This window comes from Heterocephalus glaber, unplaced genomic scaffold, assembly GCF_053883595.1.
Source record: "Heterocephalus glaber isolate CG9 unplaced genomic scaffold, H.glaber_assembly_v1.0 deba00001004, whole genome shotgun sequence".
In the NCBI taxonomy this organism is placed as follows: Eukaryota; Metazoa; Chordata; class Mammalia; order Rodentia; family Bathyergidae; genus Heterocephalus; species Heterocephalus glaber.
In genome coordinates this window covers 8,692,295-8,716,788 of record NW_028258179.1, presented here as the reverse complement: position 1 = coordinate 8,716,788, position 24,494 = coordinate 8,692,295, and positions in this window count along the sequence as shown.

Sequence of the window (24,494 nt, the reverse complement as noted above, 5' to 3'; positions counted from 1 at the left end):
GGCTGCATTCGGCCACAGCACTTGGGGGCACAGGACATACTCTGCCTGTCTCTGCTGCTCCTGAAGGCTGACACAGAGAAGGACCTTGGGGTCTCCAAGCAGGACCCGTCTAGCCACACTCCCACCCTGCAGCTCCACCTTCTCCAGCTGCTTCTCTTCACTCACACCAGAAATCGGGTACACCAGCTCACTGTGCGGAGCTGTCTGGTCACACAACTGTCTGCGAATCTCAAGCTTAGGAACTGAATTGTTTACACACATCTGGCACATGACAGGTGATAAATCAAGGATTTTGCCGTGAATAAATGATCAGGGATGAACGAATGTTTGCCCACCACTTGTTGGACACTCAGAAGAGCCTCCCTGCCTCTCCAGCCACAGTGTGGGCTGTGTCAAGACAGGAGCTGATTCTCATGCTCTTTGGGGTCCTTCTGTCAACACCGGCCACATATGTAGCCCTGGGCTCAAGCGGGAGTAAAAACAACGGTCCGGAGGGAGGGAGAGGAGAGTTGCACGGGAACTGTGTGGGTGCTCATCGGTTCTGCTTACATCTGGGACACAGGGACAATGAAGTGATCTTTCCACAGGTAGAGACCAAGCTAAGAGCCACCAACTTGTGTAATATCCTAGGAGTTTTGTATGTTTTTACTAAAATGCATTTGACAAGTTTGCAATGTCTTTGACCTTGGGGACAATTAAAATGAACCGAGTCTGGAACCCACAGGGAATTCTCTAGGTGTGCAGACGGCTCTTGGTCCAGCAGCAAGCTTGGAGATCTGATGTGCCACCGTGAAGGCATCTGAAGTGTCAGCAGAAGGAAGTGTCCCAAGGAAGAGGCCCAGGCGTAAGAGGCAGAAGAGGCTGCCGGGCGAGTTTCCATGCATGGGGCACCCCCCAAACCCCTTGTCCCGGGAGTCTACTTAGCCTGGACTAAGAATCCGTTCCGCCACTCCCAAATGTCCCAAAGCATCTGATAGACATAAAACATGGAGACTTCCAGGGAACAGAACTTCAGAGCAGCCGTGAGAGCTGAGCTGATGTCAGAGACCATTCCCGAGCAGATCATTAATTCACCCAACAAATATTTATTGACCAGAAAATGGCTACCCGGAGAACTTCTTGGGCTTTGAAACGTTCCCATATATCTTCTCCCTCCCTGCCATCCTCATAGAGCCTTGAAAAGAAAAAGGTCCTCAGAGTCTGTAGCTGACCCAGGAGGCCAACTGGCCAAGGAGCGAGAGGGCTTGGGGGCTCTGAGAGCAGACTTCGGAGGTCTCCAATTCAGAGGAAGTGGACTGTTTAATGATGACCAAGTTCCATGGTGCAGTACAAGGCTGTAACAGAGTAATGGCCGCAAGCCACATGCTGCCCCGTTCCCTAGCTGTCAGGTCTTCTGCAGTTGCTGTATGATCCCGTAACCAGCGCGGCACCCTCTCGTGTTTCCTTGCCTGGCCCTTTGTGATTTGATTCTTCGGATTTATGATTCCCTCTCTGCCCTTCGGTGCTTAGCAGCAGAAGCAGGTGTGCAGCTCTGGGTTAGGAAACCAAACAACAGAACCTTGTTACATGTTTGCCTTATGCTAAAACAGGCCATGACTGGTATCCAGTGGGTAAGGTGCACGGGCTTCATGACAACTGCTTCATGGCCTTGTCGTGTTTCCTCCATTGTTTTCCCCAAGGCCCAAATAAGTGAGGCTGTAGGAGAGCTCCCTTTGACAAATGAGGACCAAACTTGGCATTTCCAGACCATAAGGAAAATGGAGTCTATGATGCATCTAGGAAATACAGACACATAAGGCCATACACAGCTGGAACATCTGGCCTTATAAAACTAAAAATAGCACCCCATAAAATATATTTTATTCATTTATTTTGACAGCTAAAATACACTTTCCATTACTCATGACTCTGCGTTTCACTGCTGCAAGAGCCCTGCAATTGTGTGTTCTGGGATCAATGACATCTCTGTCACATGGGTTCTCATTCTACCACCTTTTCACAGTTCCCAATTGACTAGGCTCCCCCACTCTGCCTTGCTTAAAAGGCTCCTTTCTCTCCTTAGCTTGCAATCCCAATTCTCTCTTTAGACTCTCTTCCCAAGGCCAGGTCCAAGGGCTGCTTCTCCAGCCCTCATGTATGAAGCCCCCGCCATCTTGTTTAGCACTGTCTACCCTTCCGTGGGGTATTCATCTAGTGGAATACTCCTAAGTAACAGAAGTCATCCACACAGGGTGTGTGCCTCCCTCTGTACTGGAGGACTTGTCTTTTTTTCTGGGTGACTTAAATGTCCACTGGGTTTGGTCAGATGGCCATTGATCTCGAAGCTTCCCAACCCAAGGGCACGTGTGGCCACCTGCTCGGCATCCCGTCTCAGGGCCATCACTCGAACTTGTCCTTAAAATGGATCCACCTATGAAATCTTCAATTCCTCTACCCTAGAACCCTCTAACAATGATCTCACCTCAGTGCAGCTGCCCCTTCCAACTCCTCGGCCATCTGTCTGAGACATACCCTTCAGTCTCCTCAGTCCACCTGTTCTCTCTTCCCTTCACTGTTCTGACATCCAGCTCAGGTCTTGGATTGCCACCACATTCATGTTGTTGCATGCATCCTCAAGTCATTCCCTTGCATGTCTTTGTCCTTCTATTTCTCTCCTCCAGCAAACCCATGGGGAATCCCTCTGTCTCCCTGCAGTGACGCAGGTTCCCGGGCTGCCCGGCTGTCCTCCTGTGGGGTCTTTGCCAGCCCTTTCTCATATTCTATAGAGAGCCAGGGCAGCTTCCTCCAAGCTTTACCATTTACCCATCACTGGCCCCTTATCTGTTCTCCCCTCCACTTTGGAAAGTCCCTGCTTAACCGCAAGGGACCAGTGCAACATCTCTTTCCTCCTGCTTCTGCACATAACCTTGCATCCTCGCCTCTTCCCTCCAGTCATGGGGGAGGAGTTGACACCTAACAAGAAATTACCTTCTGTTTTCTTCTGAACCTCATTCTTTTTGTTTCTTTAAGGATCTTAATGCATCAACTGCGCTCTCCCCATCCTTCATCCACAATCTCAGCTACTGACTCTGCTAGTTCAGGGCATAGAAATGTGAAAGATGTTTCCTTCTCCAAGAGATCTGCTTTCTTGCTTCACTTGTCAATACTCAAGCCTTTGGGCCTCATCCAGATCTTTGTGTTAGTGCTTTAACATTGGCACATTCATCCATTTTTTTTATTCATTCTTTCGCTTACCTCTCTATTTAAACAAATGTATGCTGATGATCTCTACCATTCCTTGAAATAACCGGAGGTGAATTCATGCAATAATGCTTACCAAAGTGTTATTTATTACAATGAAAATGAACAAACTGCCAAAATGTCCTCCAATAGGATGGTTAAATACAACAGAGTAAAATCAGATATTTAGGACATTTATTGATACAGGAAAGCATTCAAGCTTCAACAAATAGTAAGTGATAAAACATGACAGAAGTTTTTAAAATAAAAATCCATATTTATACCAAAGAGAAGACATATACATACTTAGAAGAAAAGATTTCAGAAAGGGTCTTACGTATGTTTAGGAGTCATTTTAATTGTTTTAAAATTTTTTGGTTTAAAAATCCTCACTGACAATATATTACTTTTAGGATAAAACAATAATATTAACTAGTTCTAGATATTTAATGAATGAATATACAGTTTAGTTGGAAAAATAGTAGTAGGAAACACATTCACTGTGTAAAGCTTGTTCAAATACCCAGCATGATTAACTCATTTAATCACCTGTCCTCTCTTATAACAATCCCATGGCGTGAGGAACATTAATATATCCATTTCAAAGGTAAGGAAACTGAGGCAGATAGAGCCACATGATTTGCTAGGGGGATGAAATTGGGCTCTGAGTCATTGTCCTATATGTTTAATTCTTTGATGTCATATGTGCTCAAAAATCTTATCTATAAAGATATTTTTTCATATTGTTAATTAGGGTACTTTATTATAGAGCTATTTAAAATTGTTATGTGCTCATTTTATGATGTATTCCTTTATAATTTGTTCAGAAATTTTGACACTTAGGAAACTCTTTGATTATCCAGAAACCACAGGTGAAAATTATCATATGTCTTTTATGTGAAAGTCTTTCAGATTATTAACTTGGTTCTACTCAGTTAGAAATAAGATACCGCATTAAGAAGAAAAAATAAACTCAATTGAATGCTAACCCAAGTTGGTTGTTAGTGATTCTGAAGGAGTCATGTGTTTTTCCAAATCTAGATTTTCCCCCCAAAATATTTAGCCAATGCTATGAATCATCTATTGAATTACTAAATATTTAATAAGTCTTGTTAATGGCATCTCTACTTAAACTAAAGCCTATTTTTATTTTTTTGAAGCCAGAGAACCTTCACCCCTGTCTACCCTGGATTACATTTTCTCTGTAATTCACCCTGTGGTTTTTGATTTGTTAGTTTTTGTTTTTGTAGCTGAAAAGGTTTGATGGATCACAGTAAAACCTGTCCTTGTAGCCTACACAAAAAGTAGCTCACTTGTTCATTCATTCATTCATTTGTAAAACAGTGAATAAAGGAGGCAGGTGTGTGTGGCTCTTTTCCCTGTAGACTGGATCAAGATGGGATAAGTTGGATAAACTGGTTTTAATTCTCACCTGTTGTGTGAGTGTGCTGGCACCTGTACCCCACCAGTCTAATGGACTGTCATTACCACTGAGCACTCAGGGCTACCTCACCCTGTGCCGTGGGCACCTATGCATGGAAACCCCATTTGAAGCCTTGCTCTCTCTGCTATTGTTTCTAAAGCTTTTCTGGTTATTGAAATAGAATGGTACTTAGGCTGTAGACACTGTGTCCAGCTTTAACAAACAAAAGTAGGAGCACAAAAACAAGAAGCAAAACAAGATAACCCATTGTTGAGAGACAGAGGAAATAACAGAACAAACTCAGATATGTCCTAGTTATTAGAACTATGAAAAAGGAGCTTTAAAACAATATATTAGTGTGTTTGATGATCTAGTCAAAAATTCAAAGCATATGTATGCCCAAATGGCAAAGTTTATCAGAGAGATGGGAACGATAAGAAAAGATTTAATGGAAATGCCATAAATTAAAAATGAAACAAAACAAATCCATAAAAACCCAAAACACGACATTGGAAATGAAATAAAGAATGTCTCTGACAAGCTCGCTAATTGACTTAACATAGCTGGGGAAAGAATTAGTAAACTTGAAGATAGACCCTGAACTGAATGATGGAGGAGGGGAGGGAGAGAGGAAAAAGAGAGAGGAGGAGGAGGAAAAAGAAGGAGGAGAAGAAGGAGAGGAAGGGGAAGGGGAAATGAAAGAAGCAGAGGGGAGGGGGAGGAAAAGGGAAGAGGGAAGAGAGGATAGGAGAGGAAAGAGAAAGAACAAACCTGAGATTTGTTAGACAACATTTTTAAAAATTTAAGCAACACTGATGTCCCAGGAAGAGCAAAAAGATAGAATAAAAGCTTGACAAGATAGTAGGCAAGAATTTTCTAAAAATAATAAAGTATGTTGAATCATAGAAAAAAGTTCGGAGAACACTGGGCAGGATCATTTTTTTACAAAAGCTCTTGGTTATCATAATCATACTTCTAATATATACATATATATAGACAATTTTTGAAGTAGTCAGGGAAAAATGACATATAAAGAAAAATACAGATAAGAATTATAGCCAACTTCCTCATAAAAACTATGCAAACAAGAAGTCAGTTGAGTGATATCTTTAAAGCACTAGAGAAAATAAAATGCTAGCCCTGAGTCCATCCAGGGAAAAAATATTTGTTTCAAAAATAAAGATGAAATAGAGGCTTTTTCAGGAAACCAAAAGCTGAGAAAAATTTATCACCAGTGGACCTAAACTACAAGGAATGTTAAAGAGAACTTTTGAAGCAGAAGGAATTTGATACCCAACAGAAATTTGGATGGACACAAAGAGTAAACTCCACCAATGGTAAAAATGGCAAGAATGGCCAAAATGCCTAAATCACTCTTCAGGATCTACACCTGTGTATGTTCTGCTGCGAATCTTGTCACATATGCAGCCAAGACATCATATAGAAGAAGGCTGACTGGCTGTGGGAAAGATATTAAGCCCCCAGACCTTCCAGTTCTTCAGGCATTTACATGGACCGTGAAAGGTCATGGAGAAGCACCCCCAAAAGTTTTTGGGTTTTGTTTGAGAAATTACTATCTGTGTTTGTACTCAGGACCATAACACTTGTCTGTCATTTACAAGAAAGTTTTAGTATCTTCAGAAGGACCCTGTTTCCATTTTTCACCCGAGAAAATTGAGGGCACACAGCTGTGAAGTGTGGAGCAGCTGAAACAAAACAGGTGTGGAGTCAAACTCAGCCTCCAGGCTTGTCTTCTGTGTGTCATTTAACCACTGCTGACTCCGTCATCTGTAAAACATGGCAACATGCGCAGTGTATTGTTCACTCGGAAAGTATAAGATCCTCAGTAAAGGGTATTACAATAATAATGATGAAAATATTGATAGGCTTTCCTGTGTCCTGTTATTCACAGCCAGACAACCCAGGAAGTTACTCAATCACTTTGTACTTCTGAAGGTAAGAATTCCTCGTGGGGCTATTCTGAGTTTTAGTGAGCTGCTGGTTGCAGAATGCTTAAAATTTTACATAACATATAATAGATGCCTTTTAATAGTATTATTTCAGAAATAGAAACTTTAATGGCAGTCTAATTTGAAAATTTGTGGACTAGAAATTCACAGATTGGAAGAATATGTGTAAAAATCTGTTAACAAAAGCATTAGGTAATCTTCAAGTGATTTCCCTTAAGGATCATAGTACCCCTTATGCTGATCTTAATAGGGTCACTTTGACTGGTAAACCTTACAGCTCATAGTTTTAACTGTGACAAAAGAATCATGGACTGAGACTTGTCTGCTGCTAAGTAGGAAGAAGCCACTGGAAGATCAGAATGATGTGAGCAGTAGAAAACAGCTCTTTGAAAAAGAAAATAATAAGCACACAACAGAGCATTTAGCTAAATAAAAAGAAAGTGACTAAACAACCACACCCCAATGTAGAAAATGAAAAAAAGAGAAAAGTGACTCTTAGAGAGAAGCAGTGCATTGGCATGTCACTTTTTTTGTATAGTTACTTGAAAATAAACTAAAAACAAAAGAAAAAGAAGGGGGTAAAACTTTTAAAATACTTGTGGCCAAACCAGTTTTAGCATCTATTTTCAGTAGGCTTAATTTAAGACTCCACCATGTGGCAGAGAATGATCTGGTGGCTAAGTGAAACACTGCAATTTGAAGGCATAAATGGAAACAAACACACACCAATGACAGTCTCTTGTTTGGCAGAAAGCATTTAGTGCAGACTGTCCACAAAATCCATCCAGCATTTCAGGGCAAAATTACACTTGTTCTTTGAAACTCCAATGTCTCTACGTGAGTAATGATGTTGTCTTTCTTAGGAAGGTAAATACCCAAGGAAACCAATAGTAGATACCACCAGTATCCACAGACAGGGCTGGACAGGTGTCAGCACCATTACCCTGAGCTGGGAAGTCTATGTCACTGCTCTGGAGACACTGGAGGGAAATTAGTCCAGGACCCCCGAGGATCACAATCCAAGGACGCTCGAGCTCTTCTATAAAATGCATAGTAGTTTCATAACCCAGGCACATCTGCTGGCATACTTTAAATCATCCCTATGTTGCGTCTAACTTGGAATACAATGGCTATGTGTCACTTCATTTGCATGGATTCGGTGCAGAACCCTGCACATGGTAAATTCAAGTTTTGCTTTCTTGGAATTTTCTGGAGTTGTCTTTCTTCAAACTGTGTGGATCCATGGTTGGTTGAATCTGTGGATGTGAACCCCATGAGTATGGAGGACCAATTGTACTAGGAAACAAAGACACAGAAATGTGCTGTCCCTGGGACAAGTCAAGCTCAGAGTGGGTGGCTGAATGCCTGGGTTTCGATGGAGCTCCTCCATGCTTGGTGGCTGATCTTGGCCAGGGGACTTAAAGTCCATGTGCCAAGCCTCCCTTGACCCTGAGGTGGTGAGGATAAAGACAGTGGTGAAAGGATGATGATGTTAATGATGGCGGCATCTACTTCAGAAAGCTGAGGTAGGGCTCAGCCCTTATACACAGGCTGCCTGTTGTATGTTCTATGGAGATGCTGGCCATTATTGCAGTCAGCACACATCCAAGTGTTAACATGGTGGCAGGGTTTGTTGTTGGTTTGAGAATTACCAGTCAACTGAGTACTTGAGAGAAGGTCAAGAACTATGCCCTCCCTCAGATTACCCAGGAGTTATCTTGGATGACCCTGCCTTCATGCCCAATTTATGCCCCTAATTTATCCAAGTATTAAAATAAAAGTCTATGAATAGTTCAAATCTTAACTTTATGTATTCACACCTCAATCCCAGGTATAATAAAAGAATTGTGTTCTATTTTTTATTAAAAGTGCTTTATGTATAATTGGCTCTTTCTTACACTGAATTCAAATTAGACATTTTAATTCTAAATCCATACTTATGACGAAAATCTGGTGAACAGTTTATGGCAGAAATGGCTAGTTTTACAATAATTGATCAAATCTTCTCTCTGTGTGAGGGCTTAATACACATTGTAAAATTTTTAGAAACTAAAGCAACCCTCGCACTTGCTAATCTTCTTTATTAATGACCAAAACGTCTCCAGGCAACAGCACCATGCATTCCAAATTAATAACAGGTGATTGCTAAATGCATTACTTTCCAAATCTTAAGGTTTTCCTCTCATTGTCTAACATTTCTATTAATTAACTATGCATTTTATGAATAGTTTCTCAATAATATATTTAAAGTTATTCATGGTGAATGCCATTAACTTATTTACTTTGTGGAACCCCTTGCATATACAGTTAGGCATAAAATATTTTCAAAGTTAAGAATTTGCTTCTTAAAGTACAATTCATTTGAGAAATACTGGTTGTTCAGTTACAGACTCTATGGAAAACAGTGTATTGAAAGAGATATATTAACCCTGAACTAGTGAAAGTCCTATAGTTTTTTTCAAGTGATCATTAGAATAGAACAAAATACACCACACTAAGTAAGAAAATGGTAGTAATAGTTAAGATGTATTAAGTTAGTAACTATGGATAGTTATATCGGTTTTCATTTAACTTTGACATGGAGTTTTCTACCCTGCAGGATAGTGATGATGATGATGATGATGATGATGATGATGATGATGATGATGATGATGATGTTGATGATGATGTTGATGATGATGGTGATGATGGTGATGATGGTGAGAGCCTGGAGGAAGGGAGGAAAAGAAGGAAGGTAGTTACTATTAAAAGAGAAAACCACCTGTAGATTTTCCCCCAGAAATACACAAATGTTTTCTTTTTTTTGGTACTAAGGATTGAACTCAGGACCTTGTGCTTGCAAGGCAGACATTGTGCCACTGAGCTAAATCCCTGGCCCACAAATGTTTTCTTGATTATATCCCAAATGTTCAAATTGTACTCACACCTGTTGTGACTCCGTGACTCTCCAGTAAGCACGAGTGAGCGAGGCCCTCTGGAGACTTGTTTGCCACATGATTAGAGAAAGTGTCGAGTACGTGTTCTTACTCTGAAGGGGTTTTTGCTTTTCTTCCAAGCATTCAACAAATCATCACAGTTTTGTTTGCATTCCAGGCTTATTCATGAAAAATACTGATTTTCTTTGCCTTCTCACTAAGTCTTGAGCTGCGAAACTTTCTCCAAGTTTGGGTCCTGTTACAGCCCACTGGATGATGCCTGGAGCTCTTCTCAGGGAACTCCGGCCCATGTGGCATCTGTAGACAGGGGTGCAGTGACTAGAAAGGTCAAAACTGGTTTTGGTTGATTTTTCATCATGCTGAAGGAATCCTTTCCTTGCACAACAGTGTGCACGTGTTCTCTGACTAAGCTTCTTCATTAGGGACCTCAGGACACACTGTGTGGCAGACATCTACTGCTGGTGGAGGTGGGTTTGCCCCTCAAGGGTTCCTGTGAGGGAGACTCAGTCCCTACCATAGGCATGCTGAGGGCATGACAGCTGTAAGAGGAGGGGCTGGTGGGGGGTCCACAGGTCACTGGGGACCCTGTCTTCAGAAGGGATTAAGGTCATTTTCATGGGACACTGAGTTAGTTCTCCTGAGGGCCAGTTGTGAGAAGAGCAAGCTGACCAAGAATTGCTCTCTGGTTTCCTCTCTGGCCAAGTGGTTGCTTCCTCTTGCATACACTCCTACCTTGGCGACCCACCACCAGGTCCTCACTAGAGCTGAAGCCAGCCTTGAACCTCCAAAACAGTGAGCTCAATAAAATTATCTACTTTTTACGTACTCAGCTCAAGTATTTTGTTATGTGTTTTGCTATATTTATAACATATCAACATATAACATATAAATATATATAGTTATATATTTTCATATTTAAAAAAATTCATTACAGTAAAAGCAACATTGTCATAAATATGCCTCAAAATCCTCCCCCTTACTTTGAACACACTCATGCCATTGTTCTTGTCACTTTCTGAAGCAGTCCTGGAATCTTCTTTCTTTCTTGCGTGCCTTTAGCTATGTTGTTCTGGCTGCCTCAATGTCCTGAGTGGATTGAAACATTGAGCTTCCGTGGTCATTTTGAAAGTCAAAAGTTGCGTGGTACCAGATCTGGTGAAGAAGGTGGGTGAGGACACACTGGTTTTTCATTTGACATAAATTTCTGTAAACATTTTGAATCAGTTTAGGACATCAAGGCAGCCACAAGAGGACACTCATGAAAGAATATTTCCAGAACTGCTGCAGAGTGTGACGAGAATGATGGGATGAGTGTATTAAAACTGAGGGAGAGTTGTGAATGGGATTAACGTCAGTACCTTTTACACTGTAATAGTTTCTATTTTTAATTTAAACATTCACCATATAGTTGACCGCACTTTGTAATGGTGAAAATTAGCTGATACAATACAAAAGTCTTTCCTGCCTTTGTTTCCAGCCCACTGACAAGGAGCACCATTGGCAGCAGCTTCAAAGGTATAGAAGCCTACATCACCCCATGGCCACCAGGAGGGTGGGCAGAAGTGGAAACTTAACTGTTGCAGAGGGAGGAGAGAAGAGTGAGGCCTGCAGAGACCTGGCTGGGAGACAGAAGGCTGGGGTGGGACTGCTGTCTGGGGGATGAGGTGGCACAGAATCCAAAGCCAGTGAGGTGATGTCCACACCACAGCCAGTTCCCAGAGCTCTGGGCCACCAGGATCCATTTTCAGAGTCCCAAGGAAGGTATCTACTCAGTGTCATCCTTCCGAGCTTAGGAAGACCATGGTGCAGCCCCCTTTCCTAAAGCAATCATCCCCAGAAGCCGCCCTATCCGTATTTGCTGTTATAAACAAGTTGAGTTTTCCGGGAAAAAAGGGCAATTGTTCCATAGAGAAAGGGTCTGAAGCAGGCTCTTTCTTGTTGTATGTGTCTTCTTACTCTTTGATTTTCCTTCTAGAATAACAGGGCTTGGAGGGGTAAGGCCTGCAGCAGCCATGACTAAGCCACGACTTGGTCACTACTCCGTGAATGACCCAAGAGGACCAGCTATGTTTTCACTGTCATTCAAGAAGTGGAAATAATGTTTCTTTCAGTGGCTGTCCATACAATGCTTCTGGTTGTGTGTGCAATATCTGGCTGTCAAGGATGCTGTTCCAGGGGGAACTGGTGAGCCACCCTGGGCCCCTGGGACTGAGATTGGGGGCCAACTTCATGCCATGGCCCATGTTCAACAGGGAAAAGAATGTTACATCAGCTTGAAAAGTTAGAAACAAAACTAGCAATGGCCTATGGGCAAAAAAATAATAAGTTAATCATTATCATTTGGGCTTCATGATTTTTTCTGCTGGACAGAAATCGTTCATCTACATAGTTTGAGCTCCACATCACTTGTGAGTATTATATCTTTAAAAATTCTTTTAGAGCTTTAAATGGGCCTCAGGTGGGCTCATCAGACTGTGAGACATGGCTGTAGGGCAACTTTGGCAGGACACAGCCAGTTTTTCAGATTATGTTTAAGCTTTGGCTGTTGCTCCCTGGCCCCTTTTCTGTCCCAGCTATGCTGGAGGCCTACTGGTGAGATGGCATGTTTTCTGGATGACCAGGGCCTTTTCTTCACCAAAGCCTCTTCCAGCAGCCCCTGGGTTTGCAAATGGAGCCCCTTTAGTGCATTCACCACAGCCCAATGATATGGGGGAAATAATGTAACTCCCAACCTGCCGGACATTAGGCACACTGAATTTGTGTTCCCCAAAACTGAAGGATGAATTCTAAGGTACAACAGAGCTTAAGAGTTGGAAAACCTTATTAATATCCTTTTTTTTTTTTTTCGGTACCGGGGATTGGACTTGGGACCTTGTGCTTACAAGGCAGATGGCAGAACCACTGAGCTAAATCCCTGGGCCTGTGGAAAACCTTATTGAGAGAGAGCTCCTGAGAGACAGGAGGGAAATTGAAGGTGGGGTTGCCAATGAGCCCACCTCTCAAAGGAAGTTTTGTGGAGCAAAATTGTGAGGTAGTACAATGTGAGTCAAAACTATGGTCAACCAGTAAGATGACACGTACAGCTTCTTAGGTTGCATTGATCCAGTGGGGAAGCAGGCCACGTAGCAAGGGTGCATGGAAAGAACAAGGCCTTTTTTAGGAAGGGGTGGATCAGGAGTCCTGGTCACCCTCCTGGGTGACTGAAGTCTAGACTTTATTGGACCAGGAGATACTGATTATCTCTGGTCATTCCCTCCTTATCTTGAGGTACCTCCGGCCACAGATGAAATGTGTTTTCATTGTCTGCACTGACTTCCTCTGGGGCCTACCCCTGTCTGACTGCCTAGACTATTTCTACCTAACTTAGCTGTCTATGAGACCAACACCATTGGAGAGTCACTGTAGTAGGTGTCAGGTGTGGAGGATATAATAGCAAAAGCCAAAATCACTGTATAGCATTTGCAGAGCCTTTCTAGTTTTTAATGTTTAAAAGATTTTCGTTAGTAAATGTTTGCTACTAGTGTACAGAGTGATGATACGCATTGTGGGGAGTCAGGGCAGGTACGTGGCACATCTTCATTCTTTTTACCTCCCCTTTCCCTCCACCTCACCCTGTCCCTCCTCTCTTGGTTCCCTGCCCCTTTGCACAAAATCCATCATCCTGTTTCCTATTATCTGTCTTTTATTTTGCTCTTTAACTTATATATACTTTGGGTTTCTCACGTAAGAAAAACTGATTTATTTCGCTTAGCATCATGGTATCACAGCGCATCCATTTTCAAATGACTCAAGTGTATCCTTCTTTATGGCACAGTAGTGCTCCATTGTGTGTAAATACCACATTTTCTGTATCCATTCCCCTGATGATGGACATACTCTGCTTCCCAAATGTAGCTATTATGAATTGTGCTGCTACAAACATGCGTGTGCATGGATTGCTGCAGAGCCTTTCTGTAAAGTTATAAAAGCTTTCACATTCCTCTGTTTATCTGTCACCCAGCAAGATATCTATAGAAGGGATAGTCTCCTTCCAGCTCCTTACAATAAATATTTAATAAGAAGGCGAGTGGCTTGGAATTCTATTTCCTATTCTGTGATGGAAATAGTGGCAGAATTCTTTCACAGCAGAAGAGGATGCTAATACCAACAGAACAGAAACAGGGGCACTGCCAGGACCAAAGTCCCAGAGACACCTGCTGCAGTGGGGTGGGCAGGGTGCAGCTGCCTGGACCCTGTGACCAGCACAGCTCTCCCGCACACAATGGCCTTGCCAGCACTCTGGCAGTTAAAATGCAAATGGAGGGGCAGCCTGAGAGGGTCCTTTTAGGCCCTTTCAGTGGCTTCTGTTCAAATTACAAATGCTCCTCCTTTGTTTGCCCAGAAAGCCCGGGAGGCTGTGCTGAATAATTCCTCCTTCCCAGTAAGTTGGCTTTCCGCTTCCCAGCCGCAGAACCCCACATGGGTTTTAAAGTGCAAAGCACAAATTGTGTTCAAGGGCCCTCGTGAAGGTCAAGGTTAACAAAGAGGCAAATCCCAGGGGCTTCACCTACTATGACAGCAGGTTGTTCTCAGCCTGTTTCCCTGTGAGGCCTGAGACTCCTGTTCCTTTGTTTCAGCTTGGTAAGCACAATTAGATACCAAGAGTTCCTGAGAACTCGGAGGATTCCAAGAAATCTCCGAAAGGGTCACAGCAGTGACATCAAGGATAATGGACCGTGGAGCAGGAGCTCTGAGGGACCTGCAGCCGTCCAGGCTGGGGTCACCCTCGGGGCCTTCGGTTGGCACTGCCCTGCCGTCATTTTCTGAGATAAGCGCTACTCAGCCTCCTGGCCAACACCTTCTAGGAAATTCTGAGGAAATTTGCTTTGGAGGAGAGCTAGTCTGTGACTTGGAGGTGCATACTCAGGATGACTCCAGCCTTCCAACGTGTTTCTTTTCCGTGGAAGCAGGAAGCTGACCCCAGGGGCACTGTTCTGTTCCAACGACCAAAGAAGCCTTTGGAAAGAGTAGAGATTTTTCGTGTGAGAAATCCGTGTTTCCTTGACTTACTGAACATCAATCAAGGCTGGATAAAAGAACACACAGACATGAGGATCTGCCCTCAGCTTAAAATTGCCGGTGAAGAAAAATGATTAGCAGAGAAAATGCTTATTTGATCGTTAATTATGTGAGTGACCTCAAGTGTCTGGCCTCTCCCCAGGCAGGAGGACCAGTTTTCTTCAGCCGCTCCCCCACCCCACCTCTGAGGGGAGGCTCTCTGCAGCCAGCACAGCCCTCCCCTCTCCTCTCCTCTCCTCTCCCCTCCATGGCCTCTGCTGCTGTCTCCGCTTGGGTCACAGGAGTCATGGGCCTGCGGGACAGGTCCTTTCCTAGCCTGCGTCACAATGAACCTGCCCAAGGTGGTTCCCTCTTTCACTCAGGGTCCTGGAATGTTCCACGAACACACCTCGTCCACTTCCTGCCATGGGACTCAGTGGAGCCCTGGTTTGGCGGGGACTGGGGCTGGTCCTCTCCTATCACCTCTTATCCACATCACGTGGCCTTTGAGAACTTCAGTCCGTGGGTGCAAGAAACAGCCTGTCTTGGTTTACTTCAAGTGAGTGTGTGTTCCACCCACCAGGCTGGGGAGGACTGGGGCTCACTGTACGGCCCTCTCCATCCTCCTGGGCCACCATGTTTCCCATCCTGTGGGAAAGGGCCTCTGACAGCCAGTTGGTCTTTGGTGGCCTGTGAGCTCTCCACCCTGCACTCCTGTGGAGCAGGAGGGAGGGCTGAGGCTGGAGGGCACAGTAAACCTGTGTCCGCAGGCCCATGGACCTTGCACCCGTCCTCAGTCCAAATACAGAAAAAGAAGTGTGCCCAGGACGCTGCACAGTCTTCTCAATGGCCTTAACAGAGAAGAGGAAAGATAGTCTTCACCTCGCTCCGGGTAACCCGCCAATGTCCTGGGAGCTACAGCTACAGAGGCTGTCTCTTCTTGGCACGGGAGAATGCGCACAAGTTAGTGTCCCGTGAAATCCAGCAGTCAGCTGCAGCAGGACTGTGTGTGGCCCTGGGGAGGCCCCAGAGGCATCCCCTGCCCCGCCCACCCACTGTGCTCCGCCCCCTGGGGGCCTGGCTCTGAGGGCTCCTCACCCCCAGCCCACCTCTCTGATCCCGGCCTCTCCCTGGTGTGGCCATGGGAAGCCTGGCGGGAAGTGGACCAGCGCGAGTAACACCAGGTGACGGAAGTTTTAGACTCAGAGATGGTAAAAAGGAGACTGGGCCAAAATATTGCAAGCACACACACTGCCACATAGGAAGTAGATTCATTCTGTTGAGGGTTGAGATGAAGAGGATTCAGCCAGACTAGGGCTTTGGCTAAGGGGAATCCACAACTGCTCCAGAGAGGGGCCCAGGTGCTGCTTGCGGAACAGAGAGCAGCTAACTACCAGAGAGTCTGGTGATTCTCCTGCCAGGGGCCCAGTTCCAGAGACGTTTCTTCCTGTGATGGGCTTGGACCGCCAGGCGGTCACAGTCAACTCCCCTTGGAGGCTCCTGAACTTGTGTAGGGCCAATGCCATCGTCTGCACGGAACACCCAGCCTCGTGTGCCTGGGTCCTGTGACAGAGCCGAAGGGTTCAGGTTCATGGGCTGTAGGGGCTTCTGGAGAAGCACCAGGAAGAGGGAGAGAAGAGGAGAGAGAGGAAGAAAAGAAAAACTGCAGCAGCTCCAGTGGGCAGTAGGCCAAGTTCACCTTGTGTCGCAGTCTCAGACCAAGTGTTTTTAAATGACTGACATGTCTGTGCAGGGCTGGGAGGGACCCGACCCAGGGTGGAGACCGAAGACAGAGGTGCCCAGGCTTTATCCCCCGTTAGTTGCCCGTCATTTTTCTGCAGGCCCACGCAGTCCCCAAAGTCCCCAGGCACCTGTGCGCATGACCTACCCATCAGAGACCCCCTCTATAGCCGCCTGCTGGGAAGCTAATGCTGTGTGGCCTGGCTGTGACTGCACAGTCAGGGATTTCGATGTGACTAAGAGCAGATCAAGCTGGAGGGCGGATTTCGGTTTTTCTTCTGTAACAATCCCTCATTTTGGGCAAACGTCCTGCTTCTGTGGTTTTGTCTGGGTCTCATGTGGCGTGGTCTAAAGCATGCGAGGGGCTTGTCGTCCCATGGAGATTCCTAGCTGTCCCAAGGTGCTGGGCTGCGGCCCCTCTCCCGTGTTTGAGCTGCAGGCCCCCCATGATTCAGTCTCCTTCTTTCCACTTGCCAGGTCCTCCCATGTAGCTCCACCCTGTTCCTGTGTCCTTCAGGTGACCGTGACTCCCGGGATCTGGTGACACCTCCTTCTGAACCCTCCCAGAGGTGCCAGCTGCATCCTGATGCTACTGATGGCCTCAGATGCTGCGGACCCCTCAGTGTCCCTTGTTGGGCTTCTGGCTTCCTCGCACATCTGGGATCAAATTTCCACAGCTCTAAACGCCGAAGGGCTTCTGGTCACCGGTGCTGACTCGGTCACTTTCCACTGTGTGCTTTCAGGCAAGCTGCTGTATGCTGCAGTGCCTCAGTTTCCTGGTCAGCAGGGTAACAGCGGCCTCTGCCTTGGAGGATTTTGGTTGGGTGGTGTACACGAGGTCATACCCAGAGCCTGCTGCTCAGAGTCACATGCTCTGAGGCAGTACTGGAGGCTGTACACAGAGTGGTCCCCGAGTGTGGGCCAAGGGTGGCTTCTGGACCCAGATTTGAGGACTGCAGATCAGAGTGAGGAAGTGGCTCCCTGTTCAGCTCTTTTTCAGCCCCCTGGATACATCGCGTTTTGTTCCTGTGTGTCTGTAGCATGGCCCCAACACTGGAGTCCCCACGTTAAATCGAGACAGAGAAGGTCTTGGAGGTGGCAAGAGGTGGACCCCAACAGCGTCACTCTGCTGACATGGAATCTGCTTTTCCAGCCAGCTTAGCCTGAAGGCAAATGATACCAGGGCTCTATTTCTGGAGGTGACAAAAAGTTCATTAAACAATGAATTCACTGAAGTTAACAAGAAAAAGATTGGCTTGGGAAAACAGAAGTAACACAGAGCAGGATGGGACGGAGCTCGAATAACGGAGTCTGGAAGGCCCTGGACTCAGTCAGGGCTCGGAACAACAGACAGCCTCCGCCTTCGAGCAGTGCGCGGTTCTCGGCCAAGTGCAACGGGAATAATATGACAGATTGTAATTAAATAGCAAGCAACTTACTACAGATGCAAACCGTGGGACAGCTCAGAGACGCCAGGCCAGAGCGTGTTAAGAGAGGAAGGGATGGAGGGGTGACTTTCAAAATCCCGGGCAGTGGACACAGGTGTGCAAGAGAGAGGAGTGTGCCCGGGGCTTCGGGCCTGAGGACGCGGTGCCCAGGCAGGAACGGGCTTGGGTTTCTGAGGCTGAGCCTGGGTCTCGTCCTGATCAGGCCCTGAAGGCCAAGGGTAGACATCGTGAAGTCCTGTGTCTTTAGCAGCCAGCTCCACCCGGCCTTCAGGGCTGGTTGTGGCAGCACGTGCAGCGGGTCAGAGGCAGGGAGCCCTGTGGGGAGGCCCAGCTGGCTGGAGGCAGGTGCTGTGGCCAGCGCGTGTACCCTTGGGGGAGCCAGGGAGGGGCCGTGCCAGCCCGGAGCGGCTCCAGGCCCATCCTGCACGGGGGCTGAGGGCGAAACCTCCTCAGGAGCCGGGGCGGCTAGTGCTTTCCTTGGGCCAAGCAAAGTGCTTCGTGTTCCTGCGGGGGCAGAACAGGGGCGGGCAGGTGGGGTGTGGCTGCTGACACGCCCGGCCTTGATAGCGGATCTCATTTCAGAGCAGAGAACACCACTGAAAGCTTTCGCTTGTTTCCATAGTCTATGTTTTAGAGAGTTTCAGTTCAAGGCAGCACTGGGCAGAAGGTACAGGGAGGTTCCCTGTCCCGCTTGCTCCTGGCCTCCCACAGTTCCAACATCTGCCACCAGGGCGGCGTTTTGTTTATCCACTCCCCTCCTGAAAGGCATCTTGGCTGCTTCTCCTGGAGGCTTTTAAGTAGGGAAGTGAGATTCTCAGACAGACCTGTGAGATGAATTTTTGTGACTTATCCCTCTAAAACCTTTATAACATTGTTCTTAAGTAAATATAGAAAAAAATCATGAATTCTATATGGCCTTAATATAATCATACAGCACAGTGTTCTGTAAAATTCCAGACATAACACCACGTGTGTGAGGGTACCAGGATGAAGCCTACAGCAGAACGGTGCTGAAGCCCAAGAGCACACAGAAGCTGAATGTAACCATTTGTGAGAGCAGTGGGCTCAGCCAGGATCTCATTTATTTGCTTTGTAAAATGGTCTTCACATTTTCCTGCACTCACCATTAAGAGTGGATGTTGAAAATCAGAAGCACCTACATGTCTAAACGTCAGTAGCTATGTCTGTGAGATCTGTGTCCAGCCCTGTAGCCCTACCCAGTGAGAGCTTCCCTAGGTTCCAAAAAACAAGGGCTTTCCTTGCTGTCTTTGTCTGAAAACATATGATGCAAGAATTCTACATTGTCTACTTGGGTAACAGAAATTGGACCCTGAATTTGTATGAACATTCAAAAATAGTTGCTGGGAGAATGTAAACATTAGAACAGCAACCAACGCAAAAAAAAAAAAAAAAAAAAAAAAAATAGACCTGACCTTCTGAGGCCTGTACCCACCAGCCATCCCTGGCTCTGACTCTGTGGGACTTGTAGATTTGTTCATCCAGATCTGGAAAGACCCTTGATTGTGAGAGGAGGCAAAAGCTGAAGATCAGATGTGTCCAAAAGGCACCCCAGCAAGCCTCTGCACTCTTGCTCACTGGGTAGGCGGCTGTGGTTTCTGTGGTGCTATCATGTACCCTGGTCGTGTGACTTTCCCACATATTCAGGGCGATCCATAGCAACTCCATTTTCAGGGGAGGAGACGGGATAATTCTGAAATACTAGGTGCTTGAGGTTCTCAGAGGCAGTGAGGAGCTGATGGGGTGGGGTCCCAGGTTTCTGAGTATCGCTCGCTGCCCCTTCGTCAGGGAGGGACCTTGACTGACGGCTTGCACCAGCACCTTCCCCAGCACCCCAAGAAGCCCGCGCCTCACACAGATGTCCCAGCCCTCATCCCTGGGAGAAGTACTGAGGAAGGCATCTCAGTTTGTAGACAGAATCCCGAGAGCTTCAGCAAAGCAGAGGACAGCGAAGGAAGTCTCGGCAGTGAGTTTAGATCACATAGAGCAAATCTTCGAGCAAATCTTCTCTTTCAAGTTGAACATTGTGTCCAAGGACTTACTTTAATAAATTGTTAGCTGCAGTATAAAGTTTATCCAGAGAAGTAAACAAATCAAAAGTATCTAGGCTGATGAGTTTTCACGAAGTGCACACACACTCTGACCCAGCCTTCAAACCCAGAGCCAGGGCAGGATTAGCTCAGACAGCCCCTGCAGGGGCCCTCAAGTGCCACACCTTCCTTTCCCCAGGGAGGCCACCCACCTGGCTGTACAGTGGGCGGTTGTGCTTTGTGTGTGTTTTTTCTTTGTTTTGCCTAGTTTGAAGCTCATGTAAATGCAATCTACAGTATTCATTTTACTCTATCCACTCCCTGTAGTCAAGATTATGATTGTGATACTCATTAATATTGGTGCATGTATTTCATTATTTCTTCTTATTGCTATATAGTATCCCTTTGTGTGTGTGTGTGTGTGTGTGTGTGTGTGCATGGTGTGTGTTTACTGAGATTTATGCATTTATGCTGTGATGGTGGACACTGGGTTTCAGGTTTCTGGGTTCCACGAGAATGCCAAGGTCTCACCTCTGTCTTTTAGGGCACAGGTTTTCCACTTCCTGGGGTGTGTAATGAGGGAAATTGACCACAAGGCTGCTTAGTGTGTGTATGGACAGCTTTCACGGACACCGCCAAGCAGTTTTCCAAAAGGGTCCACTTATACTCTCCCCAGCGGTGGATACGCATGCTAGGAACTGCATGTCCTTGCTGCCACTTCGTATTTTCCTTTTAGTCTTCTTAGCTATTGCCTTACTTGCGAAGTCTTTGGTTATGCCAAGAACACAAAGATGCCCATCCTGTGCTATCTTCTGGAATCTCATGTCCCTGTAATATAGTAGTGGCCACCTATATCTAAATTTCCCTACATGCCCTCTGAAAGCCACCCAAATCACCAAGGACAACAAATGAAGCAGTACCTAGCTCATACCTACAGTATAATTAGAGAATAGAACAAACTGCAATTTATAGGTTAGTAGAAAAACAAACATCCTAATATAACGAGGCAAGCTCTAGAAGCCTTTACCTGAGAAGAGAGTTCATGTGAAAACCAAGAAGAGAAAAGAGGATTCAGCAGGGACCTAGCAATGAGTGAACCCAGGTAACCACCCACTAGGAGCTGCTCACCTCTGGATGTGGGGGGAGTGTGGATTTTTTTTTTCTTTTTTTTTTTTTTGGCATCGGAGATTGAACTTGGTTCCTTGCACTTGCGTGGCAGACAGCGAAACCACTGAGCTAAATCCCCAGCCCCAGGAGTATGGATTTTAAGCTCAGGTGTGGGACATGGTGGGTGGTAGCACTGGGCACTGAAGAATCACTGAAGAAGTTTGGGGGTGCTTAGGATGGCCTGAGTGGGTCCTGCTTCTGGAGAGAGGAAGGAGACTTACAAGGGAAAGCTTCCCTGAGGTTTACCATGAAGGGGAGAAAAAGGCAATGGGTAGAAATAAGAATTACAGAAACAAAACCGACAAACTTAACCATCAGTAGAAACACTTTTGGTTGTTGCTTCTGCAAAATCTAAATACAAAGGGAGAAAAGGGGACAGAGATCATCTATATAAGCCTTTAACTGTCATCAATTCAAAAAAAGAAAGGTATCTAGTTCAGGGAAATACTTCTCCCAGAATAGCAGTAAAAGAATATAATTTAGAAACAATTAATTACCAGAAGAAACAGTCAAGTAGTTACAATTGGTTGCATTTGGAAAGCCTGACTTGCCTAGTATCAGATTCCTGAGTCTCATTTATCCTTTGTTTACTCCTTCATTTTACTGGAGCACATTCTTCTGTACCTCTCTAGGAAAAGGTGAATGTGAACTGCTGCCAGCTCCTGCTGCCAAAAAATGACTTCATTCTACTTTAACATCTGATGGTTTTTCCAGACATAGAATTTCATGTGGAAAATAATTTTCCTTCAGAAATTTGAAGGGTTTCACTGTTTTCTAGCATTTGTAGTTGAAAGATCAGAAGCTGCTTCATTCCTATTCTCTTTTATGTGTTTTTTTGCCTAGCCTGCAGATTATTTCAGGTTTTTGTCTTTTCCAAGGTTGTCTTATCATTTTGTGACTGTGTATTTTGGTTTGGGTTATTTTTTTAATGAGTTTCTTCAATCTGAAAACTCATTTTTCAAAAGTAGTGTGGTTTTCTTGTATTTCTTTGATGAATACACCTTTTAATCTTGATTTTCACGGGGCTTGGTTTTCACATGAACTCTCTTCTCTGGCAAAGGCTTCTAGAGCTTGCCTTGTTATATTAGGATGTTTGATTTTCTACTTACTGTAAACTGAAGTTTGTTCTAGTCTCTAATTATACTGTAGGTATGAGCTATGTACTGCCTTATTTGCTGTCCTTGGTTATTTGGGTGGCTTTCAGAGGGCATGTAGGGAAATTTAGATATAGGTGGCCACTACTATATTACACTTAATCTATCTTTTTTTTCATTTAATCTATCTTGATGTTGGAATTCCTAGATTAATCCTTGAAGTCTTTTTTTTCCTATTTTTTTTTGTCTTTTCATTTACTTTCTCAGAGTCTTCAACTCTATCATCAAATTTAATTTTTAAATTTCAGCTCAAGTGTTTAATTTTCCAGAGTTCTTTTCATTTTTCTCTCTTTTCTCTCTTCTAAAAACACAGTCTGTTCTTCAGGCAAGGATGTGATGTTTTCCCTTAATTTACCAAAAATACATTTCACTTGTTTGGGAGTTTTCTTCTGGCACTGCACTGGCTCTTTTCTCTGGTTATTTTTGTCCATTCCCTTGATGGGCTTCCACACTTCCACGCTTGGAGACTCCTAAATGTCAGTGGTTCCTGTCCTTCGTCCATGTGTCACGTGGGACACAGCCACAGCAATGGCAGGTCCAGGTGTGTGGAAGGGCAAGCGGGCTGGCGGGTTTCCCTGTGGGCTGAGAGAAGCAGGTTGATTGCTATTACTGAGGCATCCCACAGTGGGCTTTCCTTTTGGGGACATACACATAGATGCCAGTGTTTTAGAAGCCATACTGGGGAAGAGGACTGGAGATCCCACCGTTAAATATTTTTAGATTTTCATTTAAATTCTGATTCTCGTCTGTGACTTCCTCTCAGCTGGATGCACACTCAAGACCATCTTCCGGAGGAGGAGGCCCAGGTGGTGCTCGACACATGGAGGGATCTGGGTCTGCCCATGCCTCTTCCGGTCTTCCCACACACCTCCTGATTTTGGTCCTGTCATTTCTGAGCATGGCTCCTGGGGCACAAGGCCTCTCAGAGGGTTCTGCAAGAGAACTGGGTTACTTCTCTAAGTGTCTTTAGCTTCAGTCTCATCCATCTTTTTCTTGTCCATGCAAATTGTCTTGATATCTCTTTGCTAAGGCTGCTTGTTCTCTGCTATGTTCATTACCAAAGCCATGCTCTTGTTGTTCCTCTACCAAAATTTTAGTGTAGATTGGGCAGGAGGGGGAACAGATGGTTGAGGTCAATAATTATGTTTTTCCAGTGGCCTGAGCAGAGAGGACGCAGTTACTGAGTGGGCAGACCCAGGAAGGACCAGTCATGGCAAAGGGAAACGGCTCTGTGCTTTGGGCCTCTACTCTGACCACTCCTGCTGGCCCTGTCCTTCTATCCCAGGTTAAGCCCTCAAATCCCAGCCCACATGTCTCTCCCTATGCTAATCAGCAGGCAGGGCTGGGTAGGCTGCAACACAACCAGCTCCTGAGTCTCAGTGGTGTACACAAGCAAGGCTAATTTCTCACTCCTGCTGTGTGTCCTGGGTGGCCAGCAGTGGGACTCTGTTAATCTCCCAGGACCTGGACACCAGGAGCGTGCACCTTGGCCACCATGGCAGGGCACGTCACACATGCGTACTCAAAGTGAATGACAGCAAAGAAGTGTGGTCCTGCCATGTGCTCAGGAAAGCGAGGACCTCTGAAAAGCACTAATGAATATCAAGCCCCTAACACTGTGAGCAGAGTTAGCCTGCTGCACGGGTCTTTTGTGCACATCCCTGGGGGAAACACTCACAGCACTGGATCTGACCTTCTCAGGTCCCCTGGATGAGAACTCCTTGAGGGCAGGGACAGAGAATTAGCTGGGTCTCAACTGCAGGGCCTGGAGCAGAGGTCAGAGGAAAGCAGGTGCTCAGATGTACTACTAAAAAAAAAACTTAAAAAAAAAGTACTCAAACTTTTCCTTCTCTGGTATTTTTACAATGTGTATTTAGTGTCAATTAAATTAGTCCTTCCTCTCCTGAATTTGATGAAGAAATGAACATTGCTCATGAAATGTTTAGAACTCCAGGAATCTCAGAAGAGCTAAGGAAGTCTCGGTGCAGGTAACTGCGCAGATGTGCAGTAGAATCCAGAAACAGAATCTTAATCAACCGCAAGTGTGCTGTCAGCTTCCTACCTGGAGATGGGGAGAACACATGTCACAGGTGAGCACCAGTTCACTTCCTTTCGCATTGCAATCACTTTATTTCCAGAAACACTTGGCGTGTGCTGGCCTCAGTTATTGGTATGAGCACTTGCGTCGGTGTTTATGTCCATACACGCTGAGCTTTGTACTGTAATAAACCTTTGCTCTTTGCTAAGTATAAATGCAAAAATTCATATTCCTTAAAAAGTGTAAGAACATTCTGGAGGTGTAAGACCTCTATAACTTTCCTCCTTCCTTTTGCCGTCTTCACAGCCAGAAGT